The sequence below is a fragment of the Urocitellus parryii genome, chromosome 11 (genome assembly GCF_045843805.1).
Source record: "Urocitellus parryii isolate mUroPar1 chromosome 11, mUroPar1.hap1, whole genome shotgun sequence".
NCBI classification, from domain to species: domain Eukaryota; kingdom Metazoa; phylum Chordata; class Mammalia; order Rodentia; family Sciuridae; genus Urocitellus; species Urocitellus parryii.
Genome location: NC_135541.1, coordinates 97,236,181 through 97,256,194, shown reverse-complemented (window position 1 = coordinate 97,256,194; position 20,014 = coordinate 97,236,181). Strand labels below are relative to the sequence as shown.

At 31.4% G+C, this 20,014-nt stretch overlaps 1 protein-coding gene across 1 annotated transcript in view; it reads left to right on the top strand.

Annotated features, from left to right (window-relative positions):
• LOC113177341 (uncharacterized) overlaps positions 1-20,014 on the top strand; it is a 339,679-nt gene that overhangs the window by 169,957 nt on the left and 149,708 nt on the right.

Genomic DNA, 20,014 nt, shown 5'->3' with positions numbered 1-20,014 from the left:
CCGACTCCATCCATTTACTTTCCAATTCCATAATTTTATTCTCTTTTAATGCTCAGTAATATTCCACTGTGTAAATAGACCATGTTTTCTTTATCCATTCATCTCTTGAAGAGCATATAGATTGGTTCTATAGTTTACCTATTGTGAATTGCTTTGCTATGAACATTGATGTGGATATGCCACTGTATTATGCTGTTTTTAGCTCTTGTTGGTCTAAACTGAGGAGTGGGATAGCTGGGTAAATTTTGGTTTCTTTCCAAGTTTTCTAAGTAATCTCCTTATTCTTTTCTAGATTGGTGTCACCAATTTAGAGTCCTACCAACAGTGTAACAGTGGGCCTTTTTCCTTACATCCTCACCAACATATATTTTTGCTTGTATTTTTAATAATTTTTAATAATTGACACTCTTCACATGCACCATTCTCATTTGATAAATGGATGAAATTACAGAAGATAATGCTAAGTGAAGTTATCCAATCCAAAAAACAAAACAAATTCATAACATTTTCAGAATTTGGCTATAGGCACCATTTTCCTCTGAATTTTCTCTGTAGCCTAATAGTAAGAAGCTTTCTTGTTTGTAGGACAGCCTCTACAAAGATGTTTCTTTTAATTATTCAATAACTGTCTTTCCTTACTCACTAGTTTGCTTGACACACATAATTTTACAAGTACAAAAATAATGTAGTGGGATTCCATAATGTTTACAAATAAAATTAAAAGTTAAAAAGGTTATAACTTCCACTTTATTAACTTTTTCATGACGTTTACATTGTAAAAGAAGATATTTTTTAGTTATTATGTAAATATTTTTGTAGCATAGTATTTCTCAATTTATTGTCTATTATATTGTATTTAGTTATTTAAGGTTTTTTTGGTATTTGAAGTAATGCACCTAGAATATGAACAAATGTTGGGTTTTTTCATATTTTGGATTTTTTCTTTCTTTTTTTATTCATATATGACAGCAGAATATATTACATTTTTTATTACACATATAGAGCACAATTTTTCATATCTGTGGTTTTATACATAGTATATTCACACCAATTCATGTCTTCATACCTGTACTTTGAATAATAATGATCATCACATTCCACCATCATTAATTACCCCATGCCCTCTCTCTTCCCCTCCAACCCCTCTGCCCTATCTAGAGTTTGTCTATTAATATCATGCTCCCTTGCCCTATCCCACTATGAATCAGCCTCCTTATATCAAAGGTAACATTCAGAATTTGCTTTTTTGGATTGGCTAACTTCACTTAGTGTTATCTTTTGTAACTCCATCCACTTACCTGCAAATGCCATGATTTATTCCCTTTTATTGCTGAGTAATATTCCATTGTGTATATATGCCACATTTTCTTTATCCATTCATCTATTAAAGGGTATATAGGTTAGCTCCAGAGTTTGGCTATAGTGAAATGTGCTGCTAGAGATATTGATGTGGCTGTGTCCCTGTAGTATGCTGTTTTTATGTCTTTTTGGTATAGACCAAGGAGAGGATAGCTGGGTCAAATGGTGATTTCCCATTTTTCCAAAAAATCCCCATACTGCTATAAATACTGTCTGCACCAATTTGTAGTCCCACCATCAGTGTGTGAATATATTTTTCCCCACATCCTGGCCACCACTTATTGCTGTTTGTCTTCATAATAGCTGCCATTCTGACTGAAGTGAGATATCTTAGAGTAGTTTTGATTTGTTAGAGATGATGAACATTCTTTTTATATATTTGTGGATTAATTGTATATTCTTCTATGATTGGTGACTGTTCATTCCTTGGCCTATTAATTGATTTGGTTATTTTGGTTTTTTTGGTGCTTGAATTTTACATTTTTTTATATACCCTAGAGATTAGTGCTCTATCTGATATGTGAGGATTAAAAAAATTGCTACCAGGATGTAGGCTCTCTATACACCGCACAAATTGTTTTTCTATTTGTGTGTTTGTTTGTTTGGTGAGGAAGAGACTTTTTAGTTGAATCCATCCCATTTATTGATTATTGGTTTTAATTATTTCTTAATGATTTCTCAGACCTATATGTGTTGTAGAATTTAGAAAGTGTGAGTAAGAATACTGTAAAGTGAAGTGTAGTTCAGATAGAAAATGACCAATGGCAGCAGCAGGTTCCTTTCCTCACCTAATTTTCAGTCACAGAATGTGTTGTGTCCTAGATAAATTTAGCAGCTGCTTCCTGTCTATCGTGAACTGTCACTCTGGTCAGAGCCATGCATTTTGATTAGGTTGAGCAGGAATTGTTTTAAGAAGATAGAATTTCCACAGACTTAAATGTGGACTTTTATAAGAGAGAACAGCTTGCTCTCTCTTGTGTGTGCATAACGGCCTTCTAGAATTCAGCCCTGGTGGCAATATTTAATCTTGTTGTGAATGTGGCCAATAGTGTTGTAAGGTACTCCAGTAAATTCTGAGATCACTGTGGTTCCATATGTAGTGTGACTTCAGGGCAGGAATCAGAGAAATGGATCTGGAATCAAGGCTGAGGCCTTAGATATCTGAAAAAAAAAACACAGTGAGGTATGTTTCTGAGCCTTATTTTCTGTGGGCCAAGTGTAAAAGATAACCAGAGCAGGATGAATGTAAATAATACTAAATTTCTTATAATAAATTTTTGGCTCACCAGTTATAATAGAGTAAAAGCTTCTCATACATGGGGTCTATACAACAATCATATTCCAAAATTATTAATTTTTTTGATATTACCTATGATTCCTGAAGAACTAAGTTTACAAAAACATATGGCCAAAAACAAGCTATGGGAACATAGTACACTCACAAATATAGAAATACATTTTTCCAATTTAATTCTACATGGAACATGATAAAATATGTTGTATGGACAACATTTATGTCCCCAAACATGACTGAATGACAGGCAAGCTCAATTGGGTTTACATACAACAACATACAAAAAAAATTGTACAGATTTAAGCAAGAGACTACTAGTGGATATAATATGGCTAAAGAAGAGGGAAAAATTATATATAATCAGTTTGAGTAAATTGCAGTAAGAGAATAAACCAATTGAGCAAGGACAACCTTTGAAAGAGAAAAGAGTCATAGATAGATTTAGCAATGATTATTAAATCCCATTTGTATGCTGTGTGATACACTCTGAAGTATCTGCAGGTTTTATCTTAGTCAAATTGGGAAAAAATCCAGAAGGTTAAAAAAAAGAAACAAAAGAAATGCATTGCTCCTCTTCTTTTAGAAAGCATTGCTCCTCTGGTTTTAGAAGCAAATGAAGGGATATAGAGAGGTTTATCAAGCTGGCTAAGGTTACTTTACTAGTTACAGAAACTATCAAAAAATAGAACCCAGGTTCCAAAAATCTCAGTATAATGTATTTCAGCCTTGCTGGCTGCACAGGGAATTTTTGTTGAACAAAGAAATTCTTCCTTTATGTATAACTTAAAGAACATTGCTGTTTTTAGCCACTCTTTTCCATTAATAACAACCATGTCAGTTTCTTTGTCATCGGCCAAAAAATTACATGATCCCCAAGGACTTCTGGTTCATCCTCCATCTATCCTGCCACAATATCCAACCAGTCAAGATCATATTAATCTTTTGGCTGCTCCATCAAAACACTTTCTTCTATTAATTTTAGGATCAAACATATAATTCAGAGAAAAATATGATGCATATTACAACTTAGTTTTACTCAGAAAAATAAGATTTTTTTCATAAAAGATATATTCCAAATGCTTTATCTTTGGAGTGCATTATAAAAATAAGAGATAATTATAATGTGAATTGTGACCTTAGGCTATGGGTCTTAAAATAATTTTAAAAATAGGTTATGTTTATTTTCAATTCAATTTTAATTTAGCAAACATCCAAATCAAATTGCACAGCAATCAGCACTAGAGGAAACAAGAGAAAAACAGCTTTAGTTTGGTTTCTCATCACAGCCTTTCAATACCTGCTGTTGATTACTTGTGGGTTCCACTTATAATTGACAGACAATTGATTTTCTCATATAAAGTTGGTGAAATGGATGACAAAATCTCTTGCATTTTCTTCCTGGGATATTCCTCCTACTTTGAACAAATGAACTCCAAATAAAAATATTTTTACTTTACATTCTAATTATGTTAGTTCTTAATGGGTCTAGCACCTGCCCACATATATGCACAAACACACAAAATTTGCTTTCTTCTGGATGAGTATCTCAAGCTCAAAGAGGTATGATGTGAATCAAGAGAGCTGTTTTGCATTCAAATACAAACCTGAGTTTGTAATTGAACATGTTTCAGCTTTTGAAGATCTTCATATCTCTTTCTACACTGGTATTATAATTGATTTTGACTTATGTTAATAAAAGTAGCTTAAAGAGTAAATACATAATTTAGAGTCCTTTCACTAGTACAAATACACATAACTTGTACTCCATTTGAAGACTCAAACTGCTGCTGGCAAAAACTAAATTTGTTTAATGATCAGGCTCTTTATTTGTGGTTTTCTAACCATTTTGATCAAGTCAATTCAAACCACTTCTGATTAATGGGTGCCATTAAGATCTGCAGCCATAAATGCCACTTTGCACTATAATCAGTAGCAAGGGGACAGTGCATCACATTATATATCAGAAATTTCACATAGAGTCTTTGCTATAATTTAAAAAGTCACCGTTACTTTTGCTTACTGAGCAAAATCACTCCAAATATTTCAGTTTCAATGTAAATGGCAAGACACTAGTTCAAGTACCATGGGAAATATAGAAAATACAAGATATTTCTTCTGAACAAAAGGAATGAGATTCATAAAAACTGAACCCTTTACCTACAAAAGGTCTTTTAAAATGAAATCATAGACGTCCTTCTCATTGTCATAAATAAGAGGCCTGGGACTCAAATACATTTAATCACTCACTAAAGATAACTCAGTGAATGCAGAGCAGATCTTTTTCCAAATCTCTTTTTTAGAACTCCTGGTAATGCACTACAGTGTCTCCCCAGAAATTATTTTGAGAAATAAGACACAGAATTTGTTCTAGCCTGTGTTATGATTATATACAAAAATACTTGAGGCAGGCTGATGCATAAAAAGGGAAAAAAGGCATAAAAATGTTATCTGAGTATATAGTTATGAAGATTCAAGAACACTTTACCAGCATCTTCTCAGCTTCTTTGAGGCCCCCTTCACCTGCATCACACATGAGAAGTCATGATGGTGACATTCAATTCAAGAGGGAGAGAGAACATAAAGAGACAGGAAGTAGACAAATTGGGGACCAGTCTCGCTCTTTTTGTAGCAACATGCTTTAATAAAAATTAACTTGAGTACCATGAGAGCTACATTAGTCTTTCCAAGGGAATTTTACCAAATGATCTAACCACCATCTACTAGTGAACTCATATTTATAAGTTCCACTATTTACAAATTATCTTACAATGTAAACCAAGCTCCCAACACATGATCCTTTGAACAACATATTCAAATCATAATGGAAGTAAGATAGAGACACATGGTACAAATGAGACATAGAAGGCTATTACTTAGTGGTCATGAAGATACTAGATACTTCAATATAAATACTTGAGAACCTGAAAAATATTTTAGTGGAGACTTTTTTAAAGATCATAGGTGATTTAATTAAACTACTTTTAAAAGGATGGATGGATTTGACTAGGACAAAAATAATGGGCTAGTTGTATTCAAAGATGTATATAGTGCAAAAACTCAAAGAATATTTAGAAAATCATACCTAGGTACATAAAGAAAATGCTGTGTTTTTTTTTTTTTTGAATATGCTCTATGGAGACCTCAAAAGTGTCCTGGTTAAAATCTGGTGACCCTCATATTGAGCAAATATTCATATGAAAGATGAAGTGGACATCATTTTCAATAGCTTCCTACTTAGAATATCTGCTTTCAATGGCTACATAATTGTGATTAGTTGTCTTTAAATTTCAGTTTTTAGATCAGTATATAGCTACCACATCATCTCTTGGCCAGATCAATAAGTTTTTGGAATTCTTTATATATTAATCTATACAGTATCACACATATGTTTGTTTCTAGATTGTCATGGATAACTTACAGCTTATTCTGAGGTTTGTGAGAGGATCAACAACCATAAAACATTGCTATGGGAAATTAGCCAAGTTTTAGGTGGGAAGAAAGGGGAGAAAAAATGCCAAAGTCTCCATCTATAATAAGATACGCTGATTCAACAAATGACATCTTAATGAGGTCTAGTTTGGGTGTATGAAAGGAACATTTCATATAGACTATAACATAAAGATTAGCAAATATTGTGTTACAGATTCCTTGAGCACATCCAGATTTATCTTAGTAATTTGTACATTTGGAAACTACTGTTACATGGAAACAAACCTAATTTTTTCAATAAACTTGGAATAGCTTTTTAGTACAGCATAACAAAAAATTTGTGGAATTATCTACTAAATGCCAATATTTCCAATTGACATCTCAAACCACAATAAATTAACCTTACATATTTTAACATCATAGGGGTAATTAAGTCAAAATATAATTGATATGTCATTGCAGTAAAGGGTGAAATAAGACCCAGAAACAACAGATTATACTCAAAATTATTATTAGATTATTTAAAATACCAGTGCACAATTTATCTTTTCTTCCTTAAATTTCCATTTAATGGAACCCCCTTTTGATGTAGCTCTCCCTCTCCTTGGTCTACACTTAAAGGACTTAAAAACAGCATACTTCACAGACACAGCCACATCAATGCTTATAGCAGCACAATTCACAATAGCTAAACTGTGGAACCAACGCAGATGCCCTTCATTCTATGAATGGATTTTTTAAAATGTTGCATGTATACACAATAGAATATTTCTCAGCAATAAAGGAGTATAAAATCATGGCACTTGCAGGTAAATGGATGGAATTAGAGAACATAATGCTAAGTTAGAAAATCCCACATAACCAAATGCCAAATGTTTTGTTGTTGTTGTTGTTGTTGATGATGTAAGGAGGCTGTTTCATAGTGGAATAAGGACAGGGAGCATGAAAGGAATAGATAAATTCTAGATATGGCAGAGGTGTTAGAGGGGAAGGGAGGGTGCATGGTGTTAGAAATGATGTTCGAACATGATGATCATTATTATCCAAAGTATATATATATATGAAGACATGAATTGGTGTGAACATAATTTATATCCAACCAGAGATATAAAAAAATGTTATCTATATGTGTAATAATAAATACAATGCATTCCACTGTCACATATGAATAAAAAAATCCATTTTAGCTGTTAGTATGATATCTGTCTTCATTTATCTAACATGATAAAGAGTACTATTTTTCTTATGCATTTCTGTAATACATCTCAAATACCTTTACATATCCCATGTATTAGCAGATTTTTATATATAATAGTCACTACAGGAAGAGTAGTTACTTCTGAAATCTACAATGCTATTCTGAAATGAGGTCTTGCAGTTTCTTGAAATATCTGAAATAATTAGAATGCTCTTCATGCCAATTAGCCTATAGTAAATGCCTGATAATTTTTTTTAAAAAAATAATGAATGAAGAAAGAATAAGTGCTTTAAATAATCTGTAAAATGAGGTATGTGGCAATTTTTGGTTTTGCCTATGACTCATTGAATATTGTAACGATTTTACTATGTGGGTAAAATATGACCCACTTATAATAGAAAACAAGTAAATTCTGCATTGTTAGTAATTCACAAAACACATTTTCAAAAACAAGCACTTCGGCATGTGTGTTTTTTTAAAAAAATATACTATATTTTGAATGAATGGATTTCAGTAAATGAATAGTTAGAAATACATACTAGCTTATGGTGCCTTATCACTCATTGTTAATGAAATCTTTAGCTATAAGAAATTTTGTTAGTGTACATCATATTGAGATTTAATAGAATTTTGATAAAATATACATTAATAATGCTGAAGTCTCTCATTGAGTCTATATCAGTGTATAAAACAAACAAGTCATATGTGATTTCCTCAATTCTAAGTATCCTATCTTTTGAGAAACTATATGGACAATGCAAACTAAAGTCAGCATGCTGATACTAGTAGTAGCAGCAGCAGCACAGAAAAGAAGGAAACAACAAACTGGGAGATTTTGTAATTATAGTTATAATTTTCCCAAGATAATTTAAAAGTACCTAACACAATATGGATAGCGAATTTAAGGAGCAATCTATTCTCATGCTGAATGTGCATGATGCTATTGTATAAAATGGAAACAATTGAAATGCATCAGAAATGTATTATTAAACATTAGTTGAAAATGCCATTGATTGATCTATATCTCACCATGTTTGTCCTTAGCAAATACCATTTAAGTGTGCAAGACATATGGGAAAAAAGAAAAAGAAATCAAGTAAAAACCATATAAAATAACAAATATTTTTCATACAAAAATCTCAATTTCTTTTTGAAACAATATGAAAATAAAATGTTCCCTGTCACATAAAAAAAAAAACAACCATTCTGGGATATTACATATTTTTAGTCTTTGAATATGCCAAGTGTTCTTTGGCAAACTGCCACATATATTGTTTTCCTTTCACACCTGTAAATTATGTCTAGTTTATTCTACATTTCTACCTAGTTAATAGTAATTTGTTGAAAAATTATTTCTTCATGAGCTGACTAGTGAAATATTTGAAGAAATACAGATATCAGAATTGTAGAAGAAAGCAATACATAATGACTAGAAGCATATTTAATACTCTCAGTGTGTTTTCTTAGATTCCACATTTCACATCAAATAGTGCCTGCTAATGGGGCTGACTATGAAATGTCTTAGAAAGGGCCATTTCAGCAATTAGAAGCAGAAGTTGATATAACTGTTTAGAGAATGAATGTGTTTACATGTAAATTAATTAAAGTATTATCAGCTGTTCTGAATATTTTGTGTATTAAATATTTTTATATATGTATATGCAAGTGAATACAACAAATTCAAACATTTTTAAACTGACATATAGAATTTTAATATTGAAATGTAAAAATGATAGTGAAGAAATTTTTAAATTTACTCTTTGAACTCAAATTGTTCTCTCTGTAATTTATATGTAAATATTCAAAGTTATTCAGTGTTGAACTTCAAGTGGTATTTTCTCATTTCTCTTTCCTGGAGTGTGCCCTTAAAATATAAATATTTTATAAGAGATAAAATGCAGAGAAGAAAACTTATAAAAATCTGAAAACACTATAAAATTTTGGTGAATAATGAGCACAAAATATCTTAATATTCATAATTGAAGACACTTTCATAAAAATAATTCTTTAAATAGAATTTTTTAACAAAAATGTGTTAATATTTTCCTCAAATCTGAGTGTCTTACTAAAAGAGGCAGTGCTGTAAAAGTTTTATATTTTAAAACAAAAGGTGAACAGACCACCCACAAGAATCATAAAATCTTTCACTGAGAAGTGTTAATTTTATGTGTTTTTTTACTACACACATAAAATGATATTTTGTGAAATATGTGGTTTAATTGTCTTATAAAATTAAATAATTTTGTGTATCAATACATTTTTAACAAAGGAAATATTTTTAATTATTTACCTTTACTTTAAGCTTAATTGAAGTGCATATTGGATTAAATCACTACTCTAAATTTTTGAGAGAATTAAACTTTTCCTACACACTATAAACTTGATTTTTATTATAATATTCTGCATTTTCAACTTATTTGTAATTTCATGTAATATTCAAAAAGGATAAGTTAACACTAAGATTGGAATGAATTCTTTTACAATTTCATGTTTATAGGCTAATAAAAATAACCAATAATCAACTTGAGTAAAAAAAAAACCAAATTATTTATTATATTTATTATGAAGTTGTTTGGGTTTTTATTTGAAATGCCCTCCAAAAAACTTATGTGTTGAAGACGTTGTCCAATGAAATAATTTCCTGGGGGTGAGGATGTGGATTGTGAGGCTCTGACCTCATCAATGGTTTTATCCATTGCAGGTTCATCCATTGAGTATTCATAGATAAATAAACTATTGGAATATAGTTGAAACTGTAGGAGGCATGTCATTGTTGAAATTGGTAGGCCTTTGAGGGTAAGTCTTATATCTTTTGCTTTTTTGATGCTACAAGGTGAGTGGTTTTCCTTTGCAATATTCTTCTGACATGATGTTCTGCCTCAATTTAGAACAAAGAAATGCAGTTTTAGGACCATGAACTATAACCTCTGAAATCAATAGCCAAAATAACTTTTTTTCTCTTTTAACTAGTTTCTCTGTTATTTTGACGCAGTGACATGGCTTTGAATAGCTAATACTCTGCTCATTTGGGTAAGGTTTGAATTAAGCATTATGAAACCTGAAATTACCTAGAATTTTTAAAATGAACTTTAGTCATCAAGGAAAAGTTACTGAATTTTATGTGCTTATATTTAATAATCATGTTATTGGAAAAGTACATCAACATTTTTCTGTAATCTTCACTAAAATATACGCTATTAGTACACATATTTACTTATTTATTTACTTATTTATATTTTTGTATGATGGGTTGAATTTAGGGGCACTTGATTAAAGGTTTTAATCACAGTACTTTTTGTAAAATATAGATATATACATACCAGAGAACAACATTAATTTGAAACAATAGGACATAATGATATTAAACAGGAGTATTGCCAGTTCAAGAGCAGCCTCAGCAACTCTGTGAGATCCTTTCTCAAAAATGGTTCCACCTGTTTCACTGAAATAATATGTTGAGGATCTAGCTTGGTGGTAGTGCACCCCTGGGTTCAATCTCCAGGTTTGAAAGAAATGAATTAAAAATAAATGAAAAAATAACCAATTAGTTGAACATGTATGTTTTCAAGATAACGTATTAAAGGTTGCTTTTTTTATTTAGGTGGAACAAACAAAAGGAAAATGTTATTTTGTACTAATCATATTATTTTACAACTCATAGGATTTATTTTGGTAATTTTTAAATTACTGAAAAATTGGAATACTAGATTAATTATTTATATTTCTGTGTGTTAATAATTAGTTGTATATAGTGTATAGTTGGCATAGTTCTGCCACCATTCTTTGAAAATATCAATAATTTAAACATAAATATGGCTTAAGAATCCTAATCTGGAGGCTCAATTAGGATGGGGTGTGAGTGGCAAATACTGAAGTATGAAAATAATCACAAGGACTTTGGAAAATGCTTTTTCCTCTCTCTTTCTCTGATTGATATGGGAATCTATCTATATGTCTACCCATTTAGTTTGAAACATGTTTTATTGGAGATTGAAAAGGCAATTTTATATTATAGCTTTTTATATGACAAAGTAGAAAACAGTCAACTTGTCCTTTATGAAGGACCCAAAGATGTGTGTTCTCTCAAGTCAAGTAATCAAGATTTGAACCATTTGCTATATGCGGACTGAGGCAATTTACTTATTTTTATTTTCTGTTCTTTTTTCTCTAAAAGGTAGCAGTAAATATAGCAGCTTGTTTACAGTATTTTCCATTAGTTTTAAATGAATGATGTGGAGACAGCTGACATGAAGACAGTGCTCAACAAAAATAGCAGTGACTCTTGCCACTTTCATCCATCTTGTGGTCCTTTGTCATCATATTACAACAGTGCTGTAGGATGAGAGATATTTAATCCCTCAGAGTATCATTGATTCTCTGTGATCTAAATTGTGACAGCTAATCTTTCTGGGTTTGGTTTGTCATAAATCAGTTGGTGATGAATTGTTGGTTCCTTTCCTGCACATGTTTGAAAAGATTTATGCATTGTTCATACACTGTTAGGTGACATTTTTGGAACACATTCAACTGCAGCTATTTGAAATATAATTACTAACAGCCTTCCAAATTGTCTCCATGACACCTATCTTCTGTAGCTTTTCCTATTATTTTAATTTACATCAGAATTTTCTTTCTAAAAATGAATTTACACTTTCCACATTACTTCAGATGTACCTTTAGGATAAAAATGCAAACCAAAGAAACTAACATAAATATAATGAATTCCTTTTGTTATTCAATAAACTAAACATATTATAGAAGTTCTCCAATTTAGTCCTTCCAGTGATTCTTCAGTATAGGTGATTGTTTTCCCAATTTTAACTGCTGAAGAGACTGGATGAATCATGTTATAGTGGCATTACCTTCTCTTTTATATTGAGATTTGATGAAGAATCTGTCAGTGATTTTCTCCTCCTTGCAACTTAGAAATTAACATGCTTTTATGCACTGAAAATAAATACTAAAAATAAAAGAAATGTCATGTTACACATCTTTGTTAAGGGAATAATATAATTAAAAATCATAAATATCAGCAGTCAGATATAAGGTAAAAAATTCTTTTTATTATTGGCATCAGTATTTCTGGAATAAATTGAAGCAGTGATCTAAGGTATTTGAAAAAAAAACCTACAACACTTCACTGAAATAAATAGCACTGTTCTTGTTTTGGGAAAAATAAACAATTAGGATATTTTGAATTAAAAAGTAAGTTATAAAGTAAAGCTATAAAGGATAATACTTAAATAGTTTAAATTTAACAAAAACATTTGTATAGGATGCATACGTTTGATTAATTATAACTAATCATAATAGAGATTCATGAAAAATAAAAGTGAGTAGTTCTACAAAATATTTAACTGTATCATGATACTATAGTAAAACATTATATTGTGGACACAAGGTAGTAGATCTATTATATGAGAATAACAATGGAGAACTAGAAAATTTCTAATTATTTTGAAAATGAATCTGATAAATTAATTGTAGAACTTGAAATTTTTATACTCTTAATTCTATTTCTAGAAATCTTGCCAGAAGTTACAGAAAAAAATGTGTGACATTTTATGGATGATCACATGCATTGTAAGTTAAACAGTAGAACATATTGCATGTTCATGTTCTTACAAGTGTGACATTAAGCACCTTGCAGCAGAGGAACAAGCTGTAGGTAAATTCTTCTCTGTGACATTATCACCTGTATGTTTAGTAGAACTGCATGAGCATAGCTTTCTATTTTCTGTTGCTCTATCTTACTTTGCCATGAGCCTGAAAGAGATCAACGTATCAGATGCTGAACACATCTTTACTAGTTTTTCACAAGATTTTTGAGCAACCTAATATTGCAATGATATAATATACTTTGTGAAATTTTTTCAAGTGGGAAGTGTATTTGAAAAAGTGTGTTTGTATTGTAACCAAGTCTTTGTCTTTGGGCCATAGATATTCACAGGGATATTTATATTTCAAAGACTAATTGGGCTCCATTGAAATGGTTCAAAAAGTTAGGGGAAAAAAAGGGGGGGGGGAGAAGCTCTTTCTTTCACAGGAACTGATTCTTGAAAAAACAAAAACTGTTTTTGAGGTGTTAATTTACCCAGAACAGTGAAAAAAATTCTGTTATGATGGAAGCTTCTGTAGATTTTGAACCTCTGAGTACCTCTCCCTACACATTGGGTTTGAAGTCCTAAAACATCCTGAAAATGGTCTTTAGGCCAATTGATTAAGTAGAGTAAAAAGTTTTCTCTCTGAACCTGGATGCAGCCAAATAAATCTCCTTTCTGTTACTCCTCTGGTGTCTGACCTTGCCTCATTCTACTACACTGGCTTCTTTTACTTAGGAAAATGCATTTAAATTTTATTTTGGTTGTTGAGCTAATTAATAGGCTACTCTTTTCTTGTTGAATGGATTTTTTTGAAAATACATATACTTCTCCATTAATTTGGTAAAGATTATTTTTTAGCAAATTTGCTATATTTCCATATATTCCATATATTAATGTTACATTTAGCATTAATTTGCTATATATCCTCCAATTTAAATTGTCGTTGAATAAATCTTCAGTGAATATTTGCATATGTAAAAGTGTCTTGCCCCATGCTTGGAATATAACCCTTGTCACTCTACCACTGAGGCTTTTAAAAAAAGAAAAGAGAAAAAGAACATTTCTCTCTCTCTCTCTCTCTCTCTCTCTCTCTCTCTCTCTCTCTCTCTCTCTCTCTCCTGTTTCATAACTAGGAACTAGATTTCCTTTTCCCATCCATGAATCAGACAGCTTTGAGAACACATTCACCAGAGGAACCAAATAATTCAGACTTCAAAGATGACCCCAGGAGATCTAAGGAATAGATATCTCCCAAATTAATAAGTGAACAGTTACTCTTCTTTACAGGGAGTACCTGGCAGGCAGTCTTTGAATAGCTTATTTTGTAAATATTCTTTGTTCTGCCAGGAATGGTGACTCATGCCTATAATTCCAGTGGATCAGGAAGATGAGGCAGAAGGATTGAGTTCAAAACCAACCTCAGCAAAAGCAAGGTGCTAAGCAATTCAGTAAGACTCTGTATCTTAATAAAAATTTAAAATAGAACTTGGAATGTTGTTCAGTGTTTTTATGCCTCTGAGTTCAATCCCCACTTTACACACACACACACACACCCACCCCCACACACACACACATACACCACACACACACCAAAAAAAAAAAAAATTCTATTCCCTCAGATGAGCAGAATCAAAGCATCTCTGTGCTTCTTCTTTACTAGCAAAGCAATAATATACCTGCTTTGCCTTTTTTTCAAAACCATGTCCTCTTATTAAATTAGAATCAGAGAGAAGGATCAAGGTTTGGTAGCATATATACCATTTCTGTAGGCATCAGTTTACAAATAATGAGGATAAAATGTGGAAGTGTGATCACTGCATCATATATTAACTTTATTAAGGATAAAAAATAAAGTGCTTCTTTCCCAGAAGACTGTGTTGGCATCCAAGCAACAATCAAAAAGAATTCCTCTGCTCCACAATCAATCAGTATTTGTTACTATTGGGTTTTGTGTGAGTGTGTGCCATTTATTAGTGGCTTAAGGAATCTAGTATTAATTTTAATTTTATTTCCCATTTGACAGGTGCTGTTTAGCATCTTTACAGATGTTTTCATGCTCTTTCTAAAGATTATTTTGTGAAGGTCTTTTCATGTTTTCTTCTCTTTTATACTTGTCATTCACTGGTACTATTGTGGCACAGCATCCCACCATTTCAACTAATTGGACATGATCAATAATTGAGGAATTATTATTGTGTATTTTTATTATTTTATTATTTAGAATATAAACTTGTACACCTTTTCTACAAGTTACCTGAACCAGTTCTCAATGTTCAGTTGCTTACTACATCATAACTTTAAATCCAAAATTACCACACAAGAGGAACAATATTATGAGACAGTAATATATAAGATATATATAATATTTCAACATTTCCCACAGTATATCTTTTGATATTTTCAGTGACATAAAATACAGACATCTCTTTAGAAATGCAACTTTAATATTTTTTTCTTATTAAAATAATACTACAAGTCTATAATTTTTATGGCAAGAATTATTAAGGCCAGATATTTTTCATATATTTCTCTATCATTTGAGTTTTACATTTTGATCTCTTGTGAAACATAAACCCAGAAAATGAAGAAACTGTTGCTACATAAGGCAACATACCCTTGAAAGAGTGAGCAGCATAGACTGAGGTTTAATTGAATCCATAGCAAGAAGTCCTCCTCCTTCTTTGAATACCTTGCAATGTGGCACATACCTGTAATCTCAGCTACTTGGGAGATTGAGGGAGGAGAATCAAAAGTTTGAGCCCACTCACTAACAACCTAGGAAGTACCTAAGAAACTTACTGAGACCTGTTTCAATAAATAAATAAATAAAGGATTGGGGCTGTGGCACAATGGTTAATCACCACTGGGTATAATTTGTGGGCAAAAAAGAAAAGAAAAGAAGAAGAAGAAAAAAAGATTTGAACCCAATCCACTAAAATGCTTTAAAATTTTCAGAAAGTATTTAAATTATATGTTGACATCTTTAGAATCATGACAGATGAAATGCTATTTATTTAAGAGAAGTTTTTCACAGCTGTTTATAAAGTTACTGGAAACTCTTTAATATATATTTTATGTATTCATTTATGGGGTACATTATGATAATTCAGTACATATATAGAAGTGGTATTAATAATAGTAATAAGTATTTTCATCTCTTTAAATGTTAATTATCTTTATGTATTGCAAATTTATTTGTTTGTTTGTTTATTTATTTATTTATTGGTGCTGGTGTTGGAACTCAGTTGTATTTAGCCACTGAGTCACAACTCCAGCCCTCTTTGTTATTTTACTTAAAGACAGGGTTACTGAGGATGCTTTTGAACTGAAGATCTTCCTGCTTCAGTCTGTGAAGTCAGTGGGATTACAGACACTTGCCACCTGCCAGGTGCAAATTATATTTTGAAACACATTTTAGGTTATTTTCAACAATAGTCACCCAACTGTGCCATAGAAGTATCAGGAGTGATTCCTCTATTTTGGTCTTTGTGCTCCTCAATGAACTCTTTCAATCTGTCTATTTCTACTCTTCCTGGTCTCTTGCGATCACTATTCAATCCTGTTCTACTATATTTGCTTATTGCTTTCTACAAATAAATGAGAACTTGTGGTGTTTTGTCCTTCTGCTCTGGGCATATTACACTTAACATATAAAAAAGATCAGGGTGTACTTCTTGTTATGATAAGGTGCACAAAATAGAAAATATACCATTTTGATCCTTTTCTTTGTTTCTTTCTTTTTTTAAAAATACCAACATAATTCATTTTCTTGTGTGTGTGAGTGTGTGTGTGTATATATATATATATATATATATATATATATATATATATATAATTTTGAAACATTATACATATTTAAGTTGCCACTCACTAAAGTTTTGTTGTTATTTTTTTGGTTGAAACTTTAGATGCTTTCTAAGAATGCAGATAAGAAGCAGTAAGCACATTTTTACTATTGTGAAATATCCATCATCAATTCCATTGATTTTTCTTCTTTTCAAAATATCACTGACACCTTTTCTCAGCCCCTGGTAAATGCCATTCTATTTTCTGTCTGTATGAGTTTCTACCTTCAATTTCACCTTCTATATTAAAGTCTTACAGCATTGGATAATTCATGACCAATAATGCAATAATGTTGAAAGGTTCATGAATTACTCCTGAAACCTTTTTTTGTTGTTGTTCCAATCTGAATAATATTCCATGATATGCCAATGCCATGTTTTTTCTTGGACATTGAGGTTTTTCCATCAGAGGTTGTTTTTAAAAATGCTAGTATGAGAACAGGTATACATATGAAATCTTGAGTCCCTACATTCAATTCTTTTTTTAAAAATTTAATTTAACTTATTTTTTAAATACATGGCAGTGGAATGCATTACAATTCTTATTGCACACATACAGCACAATTTTTCATATCTCTTTATATATATAAAGTATGTTCAAACCAATTCATGTCTTTATACATGTACTTTGGATCATAATGTCCTTCAAATTCCACCATCATTTATAACCACCTGCTCCCTCTTTTGCCTTCCACCCCTCTGCCCTATGCAGAGTTCATCTATTTCTCCCATGCTTCCTGTAAACATCCAAATATAGGTTTTGTCTTTTTGGGATTGAATAACTTCACTTAGAATTATCTTCTCAAACTACATCCATTTACCTGAAAATGTCATAATTTTATTTTCTTTTATTGCTGAGTAATATTTCATTGTGTATATATTCCACTTTTTTATTCATTGATCTACTGAAGGGCATGTAGGTTGGCTCCACATTTTAGCTATTGTTAATTGTGCTGCTATAAACACCAGTGTGGCTTTTTCCCTGTAATATGTTTTCTGTAAGTCCTTTGGGTATAGACCAAGAAGAGGGATAGCTGGGTCAAATAGTGGTTCCATTCACAGTTTTCCAACTAATCTCCACACTGCTTTTCATACCAGTTGCACTAATGTGCAGTCCCACCAGCTATGTATGAGTGTACCTTTTTCCCCACATCCTCACCAAACTTATTGTTGTTTGTCTTCATAATAGTTGCCATTCTGATTGGAGTGAGATGACATCTTTGAGTAGTTTTTATTTGCATTTCTCTAATTTCTAGAGATAATGAATATTTTTTCATATATTTGTTGATTAATTTTTTATCCTCTTCTGAGAAGTGTCTGTGTAGGTCCTTGGGCATTTATCGATTGGGTTATTTGCTTTTGTTTGTTTGTTTGTTTGTTTTTGGTGCTTATCTTTATGAGTTCTTTATATATCCTAGAGATTAGTGCTCTATTTGATATATGAGGGGTAAAAATTTGCTCCCAAGACGTAGGCTCTGTATTTACCTCACAGATTATTTCTTTTGCTGAGGAGAAACTTTTTAGTTTGAGTTTTTCTTGATTTTTATTTTTGTGCCACAAGAGTCTTATTAAGGAAGTTGGAGTCTAATCCCACATGATGAAGATTAGGGCCTACATTTTCTTTTATTAAATGAAGAGTCTTTGGTTTAATTCCTATGTCCTTGATCCATTTTGGTTTAATTCCTCTGTCCTTGATCCACATTGGGTGTGTGGTGAGAGATAGGGTTTAATTTTATTATGTTGCATATAGATTTTGAGTTTTCCCAGAACCATTTGTTGAAGAGGCTGTCTTTTCTCAGGTGCATGTATTTGTCACCTTTGTCTAAGAAACATTCTGGGAAAGAAAAATATGCAAATACAGGTTCTCTTTATTTATCAGAAAACATTATTATATTTCTCATCACTGACAGAATAAAATATGTTAATTTTAACACAAAACCATATAAAATTATTTCTCCTTTTTAAAATTTGTTTTCTACATACACATGACCCTAGGATGTATTTTAACATATTATGCATATATGGAGTGCAAACCATTACAATTTTTATCCCATTCTTGTGCGGGTACACTGGTCATGTTTTCATATGTGCATTGAAAAATCATGTGCAATTCATTCTACTCTCTTTCTATTCCTACCCCTCCCTTCATTCCCTTTTGTCCAATTCAGTGAACTTCTATATTTCCTCTCCTTCATTATGGGTTAGCATCCACACCTCAGAGAGAATATTTGACCTTTGTTTTTTTGAGACTGGTTTATATCACTTAGAATGACAGCTTCAGTTCTATCAATTAACAAGCAAATGCCATATGTTCATTCTTCTTGAGGCTGGGTAATATTCCATTGTGTATATATACACCATACTTTTTTTTTTATTAATTCATCTGTTGAAAGGCACCTAGGTTGTTCCAACAATGTTAACGATTTTACTATGTGGGTAAAATATGACCCACTTATAATAGATAACAGACAAATACTGCATTGTTATTAATTCACCAAACAGATTTTAAAAACAAGCACTTTGACATGTGTGTTTTTTTTTAAATACTATATTGTGAATGAATGGATTTCAGTAAATGAATAGTTAGAAATACATACTAGCTTATGGTGCCTTATCACTCATTGTTAATGAAATCTTTAGCTATAAGAAATTTTGTTAGTGTACATCATATTGAGATTTAATATAATTTTGATAAAATATACATTAATAATGCTGAAGTCTCTCATTGAGTCTATATCAGTGTATAAAACAAACAAGTCATATGTGATTTCCTCAATTCTAAGTATCCTATCTTTTGAGAAACTATGTGGACAATGCAAATTAAAGTCAGCATGCTGATACTAGTAGCAGCAGGAGCAGCACAGGAAAGATGGAAACAACAAACTGGGAGATTTTGTCATTATAGTCATAATTTTCCCAACATCATTTAAAAGTACCTAACACAATATGAATAGAGAATTTAAGCAGCAATCTATTCTCACGCTGAATGTGCATGATGCTATTATATAAAATGGAAACAAATGAAATGCATCAGAAATGTATTATTAAACATTAGTAGAAAATGCCATTGATTGATCTGTATCTCACCATGTTTGTCCCTAGCAAATACCGTCTCAGTGTGCAAGACATATAGGAAAAAAAAAAAGAAAGAAATCAAGTATAATCCATATAAAAATAACAGATATTTTTTCATAAAAAATCTCAATGTATCACCATGTTTGTCCGTAGCAAATACCATCTCAGTGTGCAAGACATATAGGAAAAAAATAAAAAGAAATCAAGTAAA